At 40.7% G+C, this 16,179-nt stretch overlaps 1 non-coding gene across 1 annotated transcript; it reads right to left on the reverse strand.

The window, feature by feature from the left end:
- Window positions 1–5,017: 5,017 nt before the first annotated feature.
- On the reverse strand, window positions 5,018–5,124 carry LOC120281557. The gene has a single exon (XR_005542695.1). It is a non-coding gene; the product is annotated as a small nucleolar RNA R71 (small nucleolar RNA).
- Window positions 5,125–16,179: the final 11,055 nt, after the last annotated feature.

Here is a 16,179-nt window from a genome sequence, read left to right on the forward strand (position 1 = left end):
TGTCTTTGTCATTAATAATGATTCATCAACAATATCAAAGATAAATATACATACATATATTACTGAAAGGTAGCATAAAAATATTGTCCATTAGTGAAGTTTGAGAGATATTAAAAAAATAAAAGCATGAAGAGAGGAAAAGGCTAGTTAGGTTTCTGAATTGTATGATTTGGTGAATATTTAATGCTTGTTGTGAAACTCATCAAGAGTCACCACAGTCATTGTTTATGCATGTGTTGGAGGGTGACAAAAAAGAATAACACAAAGAAAAAGAAAAAGAAATGAAATTTTGCTTACTTTTTGGTAATTTATTTAATTATTTATTTATTTATTTAAATTGTTTTGTTGATTAGAAGGATCTTCATCTGGACTTGTCTTTGTGGTAGGCTGTCCAATTATTGATATTCTCTTTATCTTTTTGAGCTATTAATTCTTTTTTAATGTTTTTTAATTAGTAAGACATGTTCATTTATATGATTAGAGATATGTTTACATCTATCATACATAGGACATTCATATCAAGCTACTCTAAAAATGTATTACCTATATGAAATGTCTTTATTTATTTATTTTTAATTTTATTTACATTTAATTGAGTTGTCAGTGGGGGTTGAAATAACAAGCAAAAAATTATAATGAAATTGTTGGCTTTGAATAGATGGCAAATCAAGAGAAGACCGACATAACCGCCAAATGGAATGAAAATCGTAGATGGACTAAAGAGACATGGAATAGAATGTTGCGTGACATGGTAACGAAATTCCCTAATTTAAATTGCACTGTTGAACAAGTTAAAGCATTAGAACAAGAGATAAAAAAAATTTACAAGCTACTGAATGGGTTTACCGAATTAAGTGGCTTTGGATGGGATTATGAAAAAAATATGGTAGAAGCCACTGAAGAAGTTTGGGCACCACTACTTGAGGTATATATTTTATCACATAATTTACAAACTTTATGCAATAATTTCTTTTAAACATTTTCATCACAATATACAAAGAAATAAAGAAGCAAGAAGATGACATCAAAAACCCTTTCCATATTTCACAGCATTGCAAGAGATTTATGAGGGTAAAAAAGTGTTGTTTACTAATGTTTGCTTTAAAGATTTGTAATAAATTTTCTAACCATTTGTACATTTATTACACAGGGAGATATGTAGAAGGAAGACACTCTCGTGATGTAGATTATTATACAAACATGCCAATGGACACTCCATCTCTAAGCATTCCGCACCAAATGATCCCATCCAATCATTGTCTACACCTGAAATAGAGACAGAGGATTGTGATTTTGCATAAGCGGAACCTCCATGCAGTCAACCATATATTTCACAACCACAAAGTTCATGTAGTGCAAGACGAAAAAGGTTAGGAGATGATACACAAAGAAGGAAAAGGGAACGAAAGCGAAAAAATATTCAAGAGGCATTCTTAGAACAATATATAGATATGCGCCGAGTTGAGACTGATAGATATATTGATTCTATGAGAATGAACTAGTTAGAGGAGAAGTATAATAAGTGTTTGTCCACTAAGAATATGAAGTATTCTTTTCTTACAATGAGCATTACTTTTATCATATTTTATCACTAATGCATGTGGTTTTGTGTTCTTTTGCGCATATAGGGTTGTGAAGCCAAATATGAAAGAAAGAAGCCAAAGTAGATTGCGATTGTACTTTGTTGATGAAGTCTTGGACTGAACAAATGTGAAGACACAAGTTGTAATCCAAGATACGTGAATGTGTACCAACCTTCATGCGCTCAAGCAACTACATAGTTTGGAGGGGCACAAAGACAGTTACATTTGCGTATTCCGACTTGTTCAATGTTAGTAAGATCTTCACCAATATGGCATTTTATTGAAGAAGTGATGCGATCAACAGCATAGATGTGCAAGGTTACTATAGCAAATCATTGTAACAATTACTGTAGCAGTTACTGTTCACAGCCCGCAGAAAATTAGATTTCCAGAAATCCACACGGGCGTGTGGAAATTCCGCACGCCCGTGTGGATGCCCGATTCCAGCCATTTATAAAGCTGTGACTTGTACTGATTTGGGGATTCATCTTTCATCCTTCTCTCCATCTTTTCTCCAACTTTTGGGAGGCCTACGGCTAGGGTTTAGAGGGGCTTTTACAAGGGTTTTGGAGTAGTTCTACGGCTTTTACACCATATTTTTCTTGTAAGATAGTTATTAGGGGAGCTTTCGTCGGCACTGATCCAGCGAGGTGTGCCTTAGGCTTGACAAAGGGACCTTTGGAGAGAACGAGGCTACTCCACAAGACCATCGACACAAATACCGAGGGAGTTTTCTTATGGATTACATGTTTTTACTTTCGATTTCGTTATTGATTGTATCTTGCTCCATGGAGAGCTAAACCCCCTAGTAGGTACTTGGACTTGTAAACCCTAGGATGTTATTGTTTCATTTACCTTTTATTATGTTTTCCTTAATTGATGTCTTTAATTGAGTTCCAATCTTGAATGCTTGTTGAATGATTTCTCCTTTAAAGTGACACTAGGGTTGAGAGTCCATCTTGGTAGCCTTTGTGGATGAGTGACACACCATGAGGGTTAAACATTGCTAGATTGCAGAGGGTTGAAAGGGTGAGTCGAGAAGTAGAGGAGCGTCCCCTTTCCCCTCCGGTGTGATTTATCCTACCTCTATGTTCCTAGAGTTCTTTGCAGTCACAATAGAGTAATGTGCTAAGAGAGGAACTCCGCTAGGGCATAGTTGCATGAGCAATAGAGTGAAGCATTGAAGTAATCCTTAGTATTTGGGGCTTAATTATGACTAGGGGTCTTTTGCCTGGACCAAAGGGTTAGATCAACATATAGGAATAGGGTTTATCACTTGGAATCTCTAGAGCTTCTTGCAACTGTACACAGTGTGAGGTGTTGAGACTGAGCGATTTCTCCGCCGGAGCATAGTGTAGAGTTAGTCACGGTTAACCTTAGGTTTGGGACCGTGTATATTAGAATTTTCAAGACTCATTAAGCATCAGTTAGGAGACATATGATAAGTGCTTAAGTAAACATGTTTTTATGCATGTTTTATATACATTGAGTATCATATCTTATATGATTTATATCTCATTTAGTGTATTGGGTGTTCTTTCATGCATATAGGTTGTGAAGGCATTGGGAATTCAAAAGGAAGCGAAGATAGGCTAGCAAGGGACAATGTTGAAAGTTCTTGTGCGAATCAAGGAGGAAGACACAAGAGGAGTTCGTGTATGACGAGATGTGTGCCAACTTCCATGGTTATGCAAGCCAATTTACTAGTGGAAGGGCACAAAGGCAGCCATGTCTCCATATTCCTTCTCTTTGTAAAGATTTCAAGACTTTCAAGACGCGTCGATGAAGGAAAAACCTTATAGCCTACTACATGATCGTGTGCCGATTGTGTGACCTTAAGAAGAGAATGTTTGTCATCGCGTTTGTGGAAATCAATGTAGCAAAGTACTGTAGCAATTTTACTGTACCATTACTGTAGCAGAAATTACTGTTCATGCGCCCACGTGGAAATTCCTGCAGTCCGCATGGGCGCATGGAAAATCCACATGGGCGCGTGGGAGCACATGACAGGCATGATCTGAAGCTATAAATACACCGTTTGGCCGATTCTAAAGGAACTTTTTGCTAAGCTTTGAGCATAGACTTGGAGAGAAAGGCGGCTAGGGTTTGAGGAGAAGGTCTTCGCTGATTGAGAGGGAGTTCTTCACCAACTTTGGTAGGTTCCTTCGACGTCATAGCATTGGGGAGCCATTGGCGACCTAGCTTCGAAGAGGAACCCTTCAAGACGTGGACCTACCAATCAAGGCCAATCCGCAGGGACCTTGTAGGGGGTTAGGATCCTTTGTTGGGAATTAGGGTTAGATCTACATTTTGGAATCGGTTTCACTCTTAGGTTTCCTTAGAGCATATTGCGGTCATATGGGGTGTGAGGTGTTGAGATTGGTCGATTTCTCCACCGCGACCTTGTAGGGGACTAGTGCCTTTTGCTTGGAGACAAGGATTTGTTATCATTGGAATACCTCAACTTATTAGACTCGATTCTAGAGCATTTAGTGAATCTTGAGCTTCATAGAAGATCTTAGGGGGATCATTGCCCGAGTACCTCATCTTTAGTGATTGAGACTCTTCTATTTTATTTCTTGCATACTTGTTTACTTTGCTTGCAATTAAGTTCACTCCATCATATTCATTGATTCTGACTAGATAATTGAGAAGTGGTTATCACTAATACTTCTGTTCCCTATTGATTCGACTACCTGACTCACCGGGTAATTATTACTTCGACACCTGTACACTTGTGGTTTATACGCATATTCGGACGTGTCATGTTTTTGGCGCCGTTGCCAGGGAACGGGATATTAGGAACACTAGGAATTGATTACTATAGTCATTCACATTTTTATTGCTTTTCTACTTCATGTTTCTCTCTTTCTCCGTTCTCATTGTTGTTTTTATTGATTTCAGCTTCAGGTTATGACCTGAGGGAACCCTTCGACATTAGTTGAAGAGGATCCTAAAATTGAGTGAAGATTTCATAGAAGGGGCAAAGAACCTGCACAAGAACAGAATTCTCCAGCTGAAATAGAGATCAAAGAATAAAAAAATATAGCTGAACAAGTGGGGTAACAAAGGACATTATCTGATTTTGCTAGGCCTACAATTCATGAGACACAGTCAAGCATTGTTAGGCCACCGGTAGCTGCCCAAAATTTCGACTTAAAGCTGGGTTTCATTCAGATGGTTCAACAGTCTGTACAGTTCAATGGGTTAGCTGTGAAGACCCAAATAGTCATATTGAGAACTTCCTTGCAGTTTGTGACATGTTGAAAATCAATGGGGTCTCGGATGATGCAATTTGATTGAGGGCATTCCCGTTCTCATTAAAGGGGAGAGCCAAACAATGGCTTCATTCATTGCCAAGAGCTTCTATCACAACGTGGGACGAGATGGTTGAAGCTTTCCTCGCAAGATATTTTCCTCCAGGGAAATCGGCAAAGCTTCGCAATGAAATATCTTCATTTGTTCAGATAAAGCTTGAATCCTTATTTGAAACTTGGGAGCGTTTCAAAGACCTCTTGCGAAAGTGTCCATAACATGGGTTCCCCCAGTGGGTGGTCATTCAATCATTTTACAATGGGTTGAACTCAAGCACTAAACAACTCCTTGATGTTGTCGCGGGAGGAACAATGGGAAACAAGACCCCCGAACAAGCTCGGCAACTAATTGAAGAAATGGGTTTAAATAGCTACCAATGGAATGCAAGAGAAACAAAGAAAGTGGCCGGGCTCCATGAGATTGATGCAGTTACATCCTTAGCAACCCAAGTAGAGGCATTAAGTAAGAAGTTGGACACTTTGACTTCATCAAAGATAGCTGTAATCACAAGTTGCGATGGTTGTAGGGGTATGCACATGCCATCCGATTGTCCTATCTCAATCACCATTTCAGCCCCAATTAAACAAGTCGATTTTGTGGGTAATTCGGGAAGAGGACAAGGGAACCCCTATAGCAATACTTACAACCAAGGGTGGAGAAACCACCCAAATCTCTCATAGGGAAATCAAGGGCAGCAAAAAACTGCTGCCCCACCTGGATTTTAGCAAACACCTTCGATCCCGGAAAGAGTTTCAGAATTAGAAAGGGTTTTGTCAAAGTTTATTCAGTCAATCGACACAAGGTTCCAAAACATAGAGACAACACTCCATAATCACATCGCTTCTCTACATAACTTGGAGAATCAAGTGGGACAAATAACGAAATCATTGGCGGAGAGACCTTTAGGAAGCTTACCAAGTAAGTGAAAGCGATCACGTTGCGAAGTGGTCAAGGGCTCCAAGAAAAGGTTGCTGCAGAGAACAATTCTGAAACTCTTCAAGCCAAAACCCCCACTGGGAAGACTGCTGAAAGTCCACAAGAACAGCCATAGGATAGGGTGCAAGACAAGGAGAATGGGCCAGCTGTGCTTCCCCCTTCATTTTCTCTAAGAATTCCTTATCCGGCACATTTGAATAAAGACCAAGTTGATGAGCAAAACAGGAAATTTCTGGATCTATTCAAACAACTACACATAAACATTCCGTTTGTAGAAGTGTTGTCCCAAATGCCTCGTTATGCAAAGTTCTTGAAGGACCTCTTAACCAATAAGAGGAAGATGGAGGAAAGTGTGGCTGTGGTATTGGAAGATAATTATTCGGCAATGCTTCAGAAAAATTTGCCAAACAAAATGAAAGATCCGGGTTGTTTCATCATACCATGTGCAATCGGAGGTTTGGGAAAGAAAAAGCTTTGGCCCATTCGGGAACTAGTATTAATGTTATGCCGTACACATTATTTCAGAAATTGTGTTTGGGAGAGCCACGACCGACCCGCATGACTTTACAGCTAGCCGATCATTCCGTTCATCATCCTCGAGGTATAATTGAAGATGTTTTAGTGAAGGTTGACAAGTATATTTTTCCTGCAGATTTTGTTGTGATAGATGTTGATGAAGATGCGGAGGTGCCATTAATTCTGGGGAGACCATTCCTATACACCTCTAAGGTACTCATTGACATGGATGGAGGCGAGATGACATTGCGTATCGGAGAGGAAAAGATCACATATCGCCTTGCCGAAGCAATGAAGCACTCTCTTGACTTTGATGATACTTGTTATTTTATTGACGTCAATGATGAGATTGCTATTGAGTACTTATAGGAATTTTTGCATCCGGATCCGTATGAGGAATGGCCAGATATGGAAGAGGCACAATTAAAACTTTGTGCAGAACATGCCCTCAAGGAGCAACCACAAGGAGGATTCATAGAACGTATTTTTAGCTGAGTCAAGAAGTCAAGATATCGTCGCTGGAAGCAATCCCACATAATAGGAGACAAACACGCACAAGGAGGACGCGACTCTCATTCGGTAACTTGGTTAAGAATTTTTCCTTGTGTGCAATTTGCTAAGAAGGAGGTCTTCCATTTTCATGAGCCACCATGAGGTAAGGACAGGTACGTCAAGGTTAGTGATGTTAAACAAGCGCTTCTTGAGAGGCAACCCAAGTTTTTAGTTAGTTTTTAGACTTAAAATTTACTTACTACAGTAATAAATTCATGAGTGTGTGCCTTGATCAATTTCTGATGTATGCTGGTGTTTTCATGAGATTTTTCGGCGTTGTGAATTATTTTTCATGTGTATGACATGGTTCAGGGTGATTTTGATGTTAATTATCAAAAAATTGGTTTTAATTTGGAGTTTTGGGCCCTCAGTGAACTATATGCAGAAATTTTGCAGTTCACGCGGCCGCGTGAAATTTCCATGCGGTCATGTACAGTACCCACGCGGGGAGTGGAAAATCTATACCCCCATGTGCCTATAAGAATGTGAAGGGGGCACTATTCATCATCTTCCATTTTCAAAGAACCCTTTCATCTTCCACCCTTTACTCCTATAAAACTCAAGTTTTGATCTCTAAAACCAATTGTTTTCAACTCTTTGGAGGATTAGAGGTGATTTGCTGGAGTTTACACCGAGTTTTCTTCTTCGATTTGATCCGATAAGCTTTTACTCCCTTCCATCCTTTCCATGTTCTTCATAACCATTTTCTTGGTGTTTTCATCGTATTTGTGTGCTATTTTTCATAGTAGATCATGTTGGACATTTATTGAATACTTGAAAATGGTTTGTATGCGGCGTAGGAGCCCTACTCTGGCGATTTTGCTAGAGTCAAGCACCCACGCGGGCGCGCGGCCTGCCCATGCGCCCCCGTGGGCTAGCCGTGCACAGCCCACAGTGCCACACAGCCGCGTGGCTGGGGTGCGCGGGCGCCCGGTATGGCTGGCCGCGCACTCTGGCCAGCCACGCGCTTGCGCGGTTGGCTCGTGCGCTGGGCACTGGCCACGCAGTCTCGTGGCAGGCTGGCAGAGGCCAGCACGCGCCCGCGTGGGTTGGACAGTGGGCGTTTGGCCCTGTTTTCTCTCTGGCTCGCTGTCTTCATGCACGCGGTGCCCTGTTTACACTGTATATATTTCGAACTGATATTTCTACATGTTTTCTTCACAGTTATGGCACCGCAGACCAAGAGATTGGCTCAGAAACGTCCTCGCCATGATAGGGAGCCAACCCCACAACCGGTAGTAGAATTTCTTGACCCCGTTCATCAGCAACGGTTCGAGCGCCTCTATAATCTCAAGATTGGACAGTTACGATTTATTGACTGGGACACACTAAAGGACATTGGTCTTGCTGAAGAGGTCAGGGAACTAGTTAGTGTGGGAGGTTGGGACCAACTGTTTGCTATTCAGGAGCCCATTAGACAAGATATCACCTTGGAGGTTCTTGCCTCATTTTCCTTCGATTGTGACACAGTTGATATCAGTTTTGACACGAAGGATGCCATTCGTTTTTGAGCCTTCGATCAGCCGCATAGGATGTCTTTGACCCAGTTCTCGATATATCTCGGATTGTACGATCAGGACTATGCTGATACTATCAAGTACACTCAGCTCCTCACCGATTATCCTTATGATCTCACTCCGGGCCAGGTTTTCCATGATTTATGCGGTGGTTATCAGTATTCCGCAGGCTATTCGAAGGCCTCTTTGCTCACTCGACCGACGCACAGGTACATTCATGCCGTTCTTAGTAGGTCAGTGACAGGTCGGGTAGATGGTACTAGTTCACTTCGTAGGACAGATCTTTTGTACCTCCACTCTATGGTCCATAGAGTCCCTCTCCACTTAGGATATGTGGTCGCCGATTACATTCGTCATCAGAGTGAGTACTTACGATTGGGAGCATTATTTGTGGGACCCTACATCACTCGTCTTATGTTCAAGATGGGTCTAATCAGCTCAGTCAGGGGCGAGGAGAGGGTCAGTAGTCCAGCACCATTGGGTTTGGTTACTCTCCGGTTGATGGGCATTATGAGACGTACAGGCTCAGGTGGATACACACTTGTGGAGTCGTCATCTGAGGACAACGAGGAGCTTGCTGAGGCCACAGAGACACCATTTGCAGCTGAGCCCAGGATCACCAAGCAAGCATTGATAGCATCCACGGATCCAAAGTCATCTTCCCCTCGAGTACATGAGCGCCTGGCTCGACTCGAGGTTGTTGTTGCCACCATCTTGGAGAACCAGGTGCCAATTCTGGAGCGACTTGATCGTATTCAGCAGACTCTTGACAAGGAGGTCTCATCTACTTCTGTACCAGTGTCCGCGCCAGCACCAGCACTAGCTCTAGATGCTGACGCTTGAGGCGTCACACTCATGAGACTTTTTATTTTTTGCATTTTATTTTTTTATGTATTTTATCTTTAGTTTGTGGACTTGTGTGCTCAGAAAGGTTTTATCTTCTAAGAGTTATCTTTATGCTTTCATGATGTTATTTTCTTATCTACTTTGTTGAGCTTTACTGAACCCCTTGTATTCTGTGCAGTTGGCTTTGAGAGTGATATCGTTGATGTTTTAGTCATAGACATGATCATGTGCGTTATTCCATGGTTGTGTGAGCTTCACAACTGTTATAACCAGCCCTTGAGATAGATTTCACCACATGTTAATGAGGAGTTCAGGGGAGTATTATTTTTAATTGCATTCCCGCACACATTATGCTTCTATTGATGCTATTTTTATTGTGTTTATATGTGTACATTGAGGGCAATGTACATCTTAAGTGTGGGGGAGGGTTCACCTTTTACATGACTTTTACTTGTGTTTTCATGAGCATGCTATTGTTACCAATGAAGGTTCACCTTAGGGTTGAGAGTTTAATTCTTAGTTTTTGGAGGTTGTAAACATTGGATTTTATCATGCTCTAGTTTTCATCTAATTTTCTTGAATATTTTTGTCTGTTTGCTCTTTGTGCACATTTCTCACTCATTAGACCTATGAATACTCTAGTTCATTATGTTTGGGACTTTAGTTGTTAGTTTTATGAATAATAATAATAATAATAATAATAATAATAATAATAATAATAATATCAAAATCAGAAAAATCTGAAAAATTGGAAAACAATTTGGAAATTGTTTGTTGTTTGTACATAGGGGGTGGAAAGAGCTGCCACTCATGATGTATGTAGCTACTCTCATAAGTCGGATACTTGTTATGCTCTAATGAGAGAAAGAGCTATCTCATGGGATGTGTGAAAGCTACCACCCTTGGTAGAAGAGCTACCACCTCGAAAGTGTGAAAGCCACTCGGGAGGCATCTTGGGAGAGGGCTACCTTAGAGGATTGTGTGAAGCTACTACCTATTCTTTTTGTTCATAAATAAGTCCCGTATTAATAAGAACTTAGTAGTGGACATAGTGTTGACATGAGTTGAGTTTTTCACACACACACATTCAGATTCTATCACATTCATTTTTGATTGGATTGTTTGCTAGAGCATTGATTGTTTTTGTCTAGTGTTTCATTTTCTCCATAACTTTAGAATCTTATTCTTGTATCCTCTTGGTGAACCTAAGCCAAGCACTTCTCTTTTCTTTCCATGAGTTTAATGTTTAATTTTTCTTGAGGACAAGTAAAGGCTTAAGTGTGGGGAAGTTTGATAAGTGCTTAAGTGAACATGTTTTTATGCATGTTTTACATACATTGAGCATCATATCTTATATGGTTTATATCTTATTTCGTGTATTGGGTGTTCTTTTATGCATATAGGTTGTGAAGGCATTGGGAATTCAAAAGGAAGTGAAGATAGGCTAGCAAGGCACAATGTTGAGAGTTCTTGTGCGAATCAAGAAGCAAGACACAAGAGGAGTTCATGTATGAGGAGATGTGTGCCAACTTCCATGGTTAAGCAAGCCAATTTACTAGTGGAAGGGCACAAAGGTAGCCATGTCTCCATATTCCTTCTCTTTGTAAAGATTTCAAGACTTTTCAAGACGCGTCGATGAAGGAAGAGCCTTATAGCCTACTACATGATCGTGTGCCCGATTGTGTGGCCTTAAGAGGAGAATGTTTGTCATCGCGTTTGTGGAAATCAATGTAGCAAAGTACTGTAGTGATGTTACAGTAGCAGTACTATTCACGCGCCCGCGTGAAAATTCCTATAGTCCACGCGGACGCGTGGAAAATCCACACCGGCCTTAGGGTTGGATCTACATTTTGGAATCGGTTTCACTCTTAGGTTTCCTTAGAGCATATTGCAGTCATATGGGGTGTGAGATATTGAGATTGGTCGATTTCTCCACCGGGACCTTGTAGGGGACTAGTGCCTTTTGCTTGGAGACAAGGATTGGTTATCATTGGAATACCTCAACTCATTAGACTCGATTCTAGAGCATTTAGTGAATCTTGAGCTTCATAGAAGATCTTAGGGGGATCATTGCCCGAGTACCTCATCTTTAGTGATTGAGACTCTTCTACTTTATTTCTTGTATACTTGTTTACTTTGCTTGCAATTAAGTTCACTCCATCATATTCATTGATTCTGACTAGATAATTGAGAAGTGGTTATTACTAATACTTCCGTTCCCTGTGGATTCGACTACCCGACTTATTGGGTAATTATTACTTCGACACCCATGCACTTGCGGTTTATACGCATATTTGGACCTGTCAACATAATAGTTAGTCTTGTACTTGAATCAATAACCCTAAGGGGAGCAATGTCCGAGTGCCCCGATTTCTATCGATTGCCTTTCCTCTCATTTTATCGTACCACTCTTTCTTATTGTCTTTAGTCTTGTTCACATTGATTTTATCCACACTATTATTGTTTCATCTTCACTTAATTAGTTAAGTAGTAACCGTTGTGTTTCTATTCACTATTCCCTGTAAATATGATAACCCACTCACCTGGGATTTATTACTTCGACGAACCCGTGTACTTGCGGCTCACACGGAAGGGGCGCTGTCAAAGTACACCATAGGAGAATGCATGGTGGCATTTAATGTGGTGTGTGATTTATTTTCAGATGAAGAGTTTATTAAAATTACAACATTATTTAAAGATAAGGATAATCGTGAAATCTTCTTGAGTATCACCAAGGAAGATCGGAAAGTGTTGTGGCTTGGACAAATGATTAATTAAAAACAATGTTATGTTATATGCTTTTTTATATTTACTTATGTGCAATTTATGTTTGAGGATGTTTATTATTGTCACAATAACTTGAATCTTTTATATAAGACGTTATGTTTATGAGATCTATTTATTTATTTGAGATATACTTGGTTATTTGTGGGTAGGTTTTTGAATTATTTGTGTAGACCATTGATAATCTTACAAATCATTGATAATCTTACATAGGGCAATATTCTATTACTTAATAACAAAACAAGACAACATTGATAATCTTACACAGGGCAACATTCTATTACTTAAGAACAAAACAAGGTAACATTGATAATCTTACACATTATTTATATTACATTTTTACGATAGTTACAGTAATCATTCCACATTTGCATTACTATTTCATTTGCGAGCACCTGCAATACGTTCTGAGTTCATTACATTAACATCATTTTCATATGTGTCATCTCCATTTGGGACGGTAACTTTGTCAACTCCATTACTGATTTTCTCAATCTCATCCGTGCCATTGTGTATCCGTATGAAATTATGCAATACATGCCCAACTACTATATCAGTTTAAAAATCTATTGGATGAAAGATTGCAACTTTAAGTATAGGAAATCTCATTTTCAAGACACCAATAATGCGTTCAATATGATTCCTCAATGAAGCATGTCTCAAATTAAATAGTTCTTTGTAATTGCTTGGTCTACATCTTGCCCCTTCTTACTCCTGTAAGTGATAACGCATACCTCGGTATGGAGCAATAAAATTTAGAGTATTTGCATATCCTTCATCCACTAGGTAATATTTACTGGGCGGGACATGGAAGCCTTGGTAGATTGAATGCTAAAGTACTCTAGCATCAGAAGCGGAACCTTCCCAATTAGCTCGAACATATACAAAACATAGATTAAAATCGCATGCGACCATAAGGTTTTGGGACAATGTTTGTTTTCTATTTCTATAAGGATCTTGCAAGGGTAGAGAAATAGTGATTGGAATATGTGTTCCATCAATACCACTAATACAATCCTAAAATAATAAACCCATAACATTTGTTAAGAAAAAAAATTAAAAAAATGCAAATAATAAATAAAAAGACAGTATAAACATTTCTAACCTTGAAATATGGAAAAAAAAAAGTCTACTGTTCTGGATAACTGGTGATGTTGTTGTTGGTGGCAGTTCAATATATGTATTAGCAAGAGTAGCAATAGCTTTAAGCACTTTACCAAAATAACATCTAACTGTTTTCAGCCGAATGTTGAAAGTGCTCTTGCACGTCACGATTACTAGCATTATGCGCAAGAGTGTACACAAACATTGCTAGTTGTTCCTCGATTGTAATTCTTTTCTAGTTGCAAAGAAGAAATCTTCCCCTTAAACAATTAGCAAGTGCTTCAAATATACGAAGCTCCATACGAAATTCACTCTTACAATGTGCCTCATGACTTTTAAGAATTTCTTGTACATTTGCAGCACCTGTTAATATTGATGTATGACAAGACCTAGTTTCTGAACTTACAAAAAATAGATTTGGTAAAATAGTGAGCAAGAATTCGTCATCATCTTTATTAATTTTTTTCCATTGATCCAAATCCATACTAAAACAAAAAACTTTGAGACGTAAAAATTTGAGCTGAAGAGAGATAAATTTACATATTGCATAAGAGTGTTGGCTTTAAATAGAGGGAAATTGTTAACAGTTACCGTCCTTCCGGTGAGAGCAGGCAGGTATGTGTTAATGGATACTCATGAAGTGGCTGAACAGTAACATGAATGTAGGAGCACGCATGAAATCTCAGCTTCAGAGAAAGGGAAGAAGTCTGTTGGAACAACTAGAGGCCTGAAATCGGTGTCACCGGAGTGGACCAAGGATAGAGGACAGGTGGAGCACAGCTCCCGTCCAGGTATTCTAGTGAAAGCGACCGACGGGACCTGACGTGCGCGCGGGGGGACAGGAACCAAGGGACCGACGTGTCGAATGCTGGAAGGTTAAACCTATTTCGGCGCCAGATGGCAACCTGCATTCATCCGAGGTTTCTCGGGTGGCGAAGCACGTGTTGCTTAAAAGGAGAGATGAGCAGGGGGTTACAAGGATCAATAGGGATTCAGAGAAGGTTGTGGGTAATCATGCTGACCCGTATCCAGAGTTTGACCTAATCACATTAGGGGGTTATGGCTGGTCTACGAGCCGTGGAGACACATGCTTTGAAGCTAATTGTGATCCATTTGTTCTTGGTGAAATTGGTCATGAGATGGGCCAAGAACCATTAACTCAACAGGCTGAGAATAAAGTCATTGGGCCCCAGTTGGTGAATGTGGCTGATGGATCGTTTAGAGAGGATCATTTCTCTAGGAATGATGAGGGATGTTTGTTGGGCTGTGGGCCTTCAGATGATTCTCAAATTATTAAAGCAAAGGAAGTGGTGGTCGCTAGGACCGTGGATGCGGATGAGGACAAGTCTTTTTCTTGGCCGGTGATGGATGGGCCGCCTCAAATTAGCTCAGAACCGATCCCTGGGCCTAAGTTAAAATGGGCTGCATATATGGACTTAGGAACGATTAATTTTAAAGATGAAGCTTCATTGCCCCAGTTGACGCCACCTGTTGGCTTTATTTGGGAATACATTGCAGGAGGATGGGCCCTGAGGCCCGGTACTGGCAAACCGGACATTACGGAGGGTGGACCATCATTGGATCGTGAGGGTGCGATTTCTACATCTAACAGCAATGAGGAGTCGGATGACTTGTTCTCGGAGTTTGAGAGAAATCTCAAGGAATTATTGCCTAATTTACCTGGGGGATCAGTGTCAGTTGATGGGGATCAAAGGCGCAACACCAGGAAAAGTGAGCGGAAGAAAAGGCCATCATCACATTTCAATGAGGAGGCCGGTTTCATTGTTGAACCCCCGAGATCATCAAAGAAGAAGGGACTGAAAGGAGATACTGTCGAAGGTACTTCTTCCAAACCCTTTTTAATTTCTGATTGGAACAATGCTCAACTTGCTAAATATTGTGATGCATGCGGTATTACTTTTACCTCTGATGAGAATGCATGCCTAGACCATCTCCGTCATTTAGAACTTGCGAGAATGGCCCCCTCGGGGGAGTTGGCTCCTCCTACTGAGGAGCGGGGGAATTAGTGGTGTTTATGAATATTATAACTTGGAACGTTAGGGGTTGGGAAAACTATCTAAGCAGTTTCTGGTCAAGGATTTTCTCAATATGCACTTTGTGGATGTCTGTTGTCTACAAGAGTCAAAGCTCGAAGAGATCTCTGCAGCAACATGGAGGAAGATTGGCGGGCATCGTCTTGATAAATTCTGTTTTGTTCCGGCAAGAGGTTCGGCGGGGGGATTATCGTCGAGTGGAATAGTACAAGTTTGACCTGCTCGATCTTAACTAGGGGCACCTTCTGTCTCACGGTGGAATTTTATTCCAAATTAGTGAATGTGACTTGGCGATTCACAACTGTCTATGGTCCCAACGCTGGCTTGCTTAAGCGTGAGTTTTGGGAGGAGTTGAGAGCAAGTGTGGGACCCCAAGACAAGCCGTGGATCATTTGTGGTGACTTTAATGCAACGTTCAATGTGGAGGACAAAAATAGTGGCATCCCCAATCTTGAAGACATCAGAATGCCCAATATGTTCCTCCACGATTTAAAGTTACAGGAGTCCTGGCGGTTGGTCGCAGGTTTTCTTGGACCAATGGTCAATCGGAGCCGATCTGGATGAAGCTGGACAGATTCATAGTCAATGAGGAATGTGCCAGCAGATTCCCCAAAATGATCCAGAATAGTCTGCCGAGGTTGGGTTCTGATCATGTTCCGATATGGCTTGATGTGGGATACCACTGCTCTACTCCGCGACCTTTTAGGTACGAAGTAGCTTGGTCAACGGCTGAAGGCTTCGGGGATCTTGTTAAAAAGTGGTGGGAGGATTACTCTCTACAGGGGTGTGGGGCTTTCGTGATGGCAAAAAAATTAATTTATCTCAGAGGCCAGCTGCATAGATGGGCAAAATTCTCTTTTGGATCCATCAAGCTCAAGAAACTTGCGTTGTTACACGACCTGGATTTGCTGGATGTGGCTAAGGAGAATAGGGTTCTATCGGCCGAGGAGTCCAATCAAGAGGTGGCTACGA

This window comes from Dioscorea cayenensis, chromosome 17 (genome assembly GCF_009730915.1).
Source record: "Dioscorea cayenensis subsp. rotundata cultivar TDr96_F1 chromosome 17, TDr96_F1_v2_PseudoChromosome.rev07_lg8_w22 25.fasta, whole genome shotgun sequence".
In the NCBI taxonomy this organism is placed as follows: Eukaryota; Viridiplantae; Streptophyta; class Magnoliopsida; order Dioscoreales; family Dioscoreaceae; genus Dioscorea; species Dioscorea cayenensis.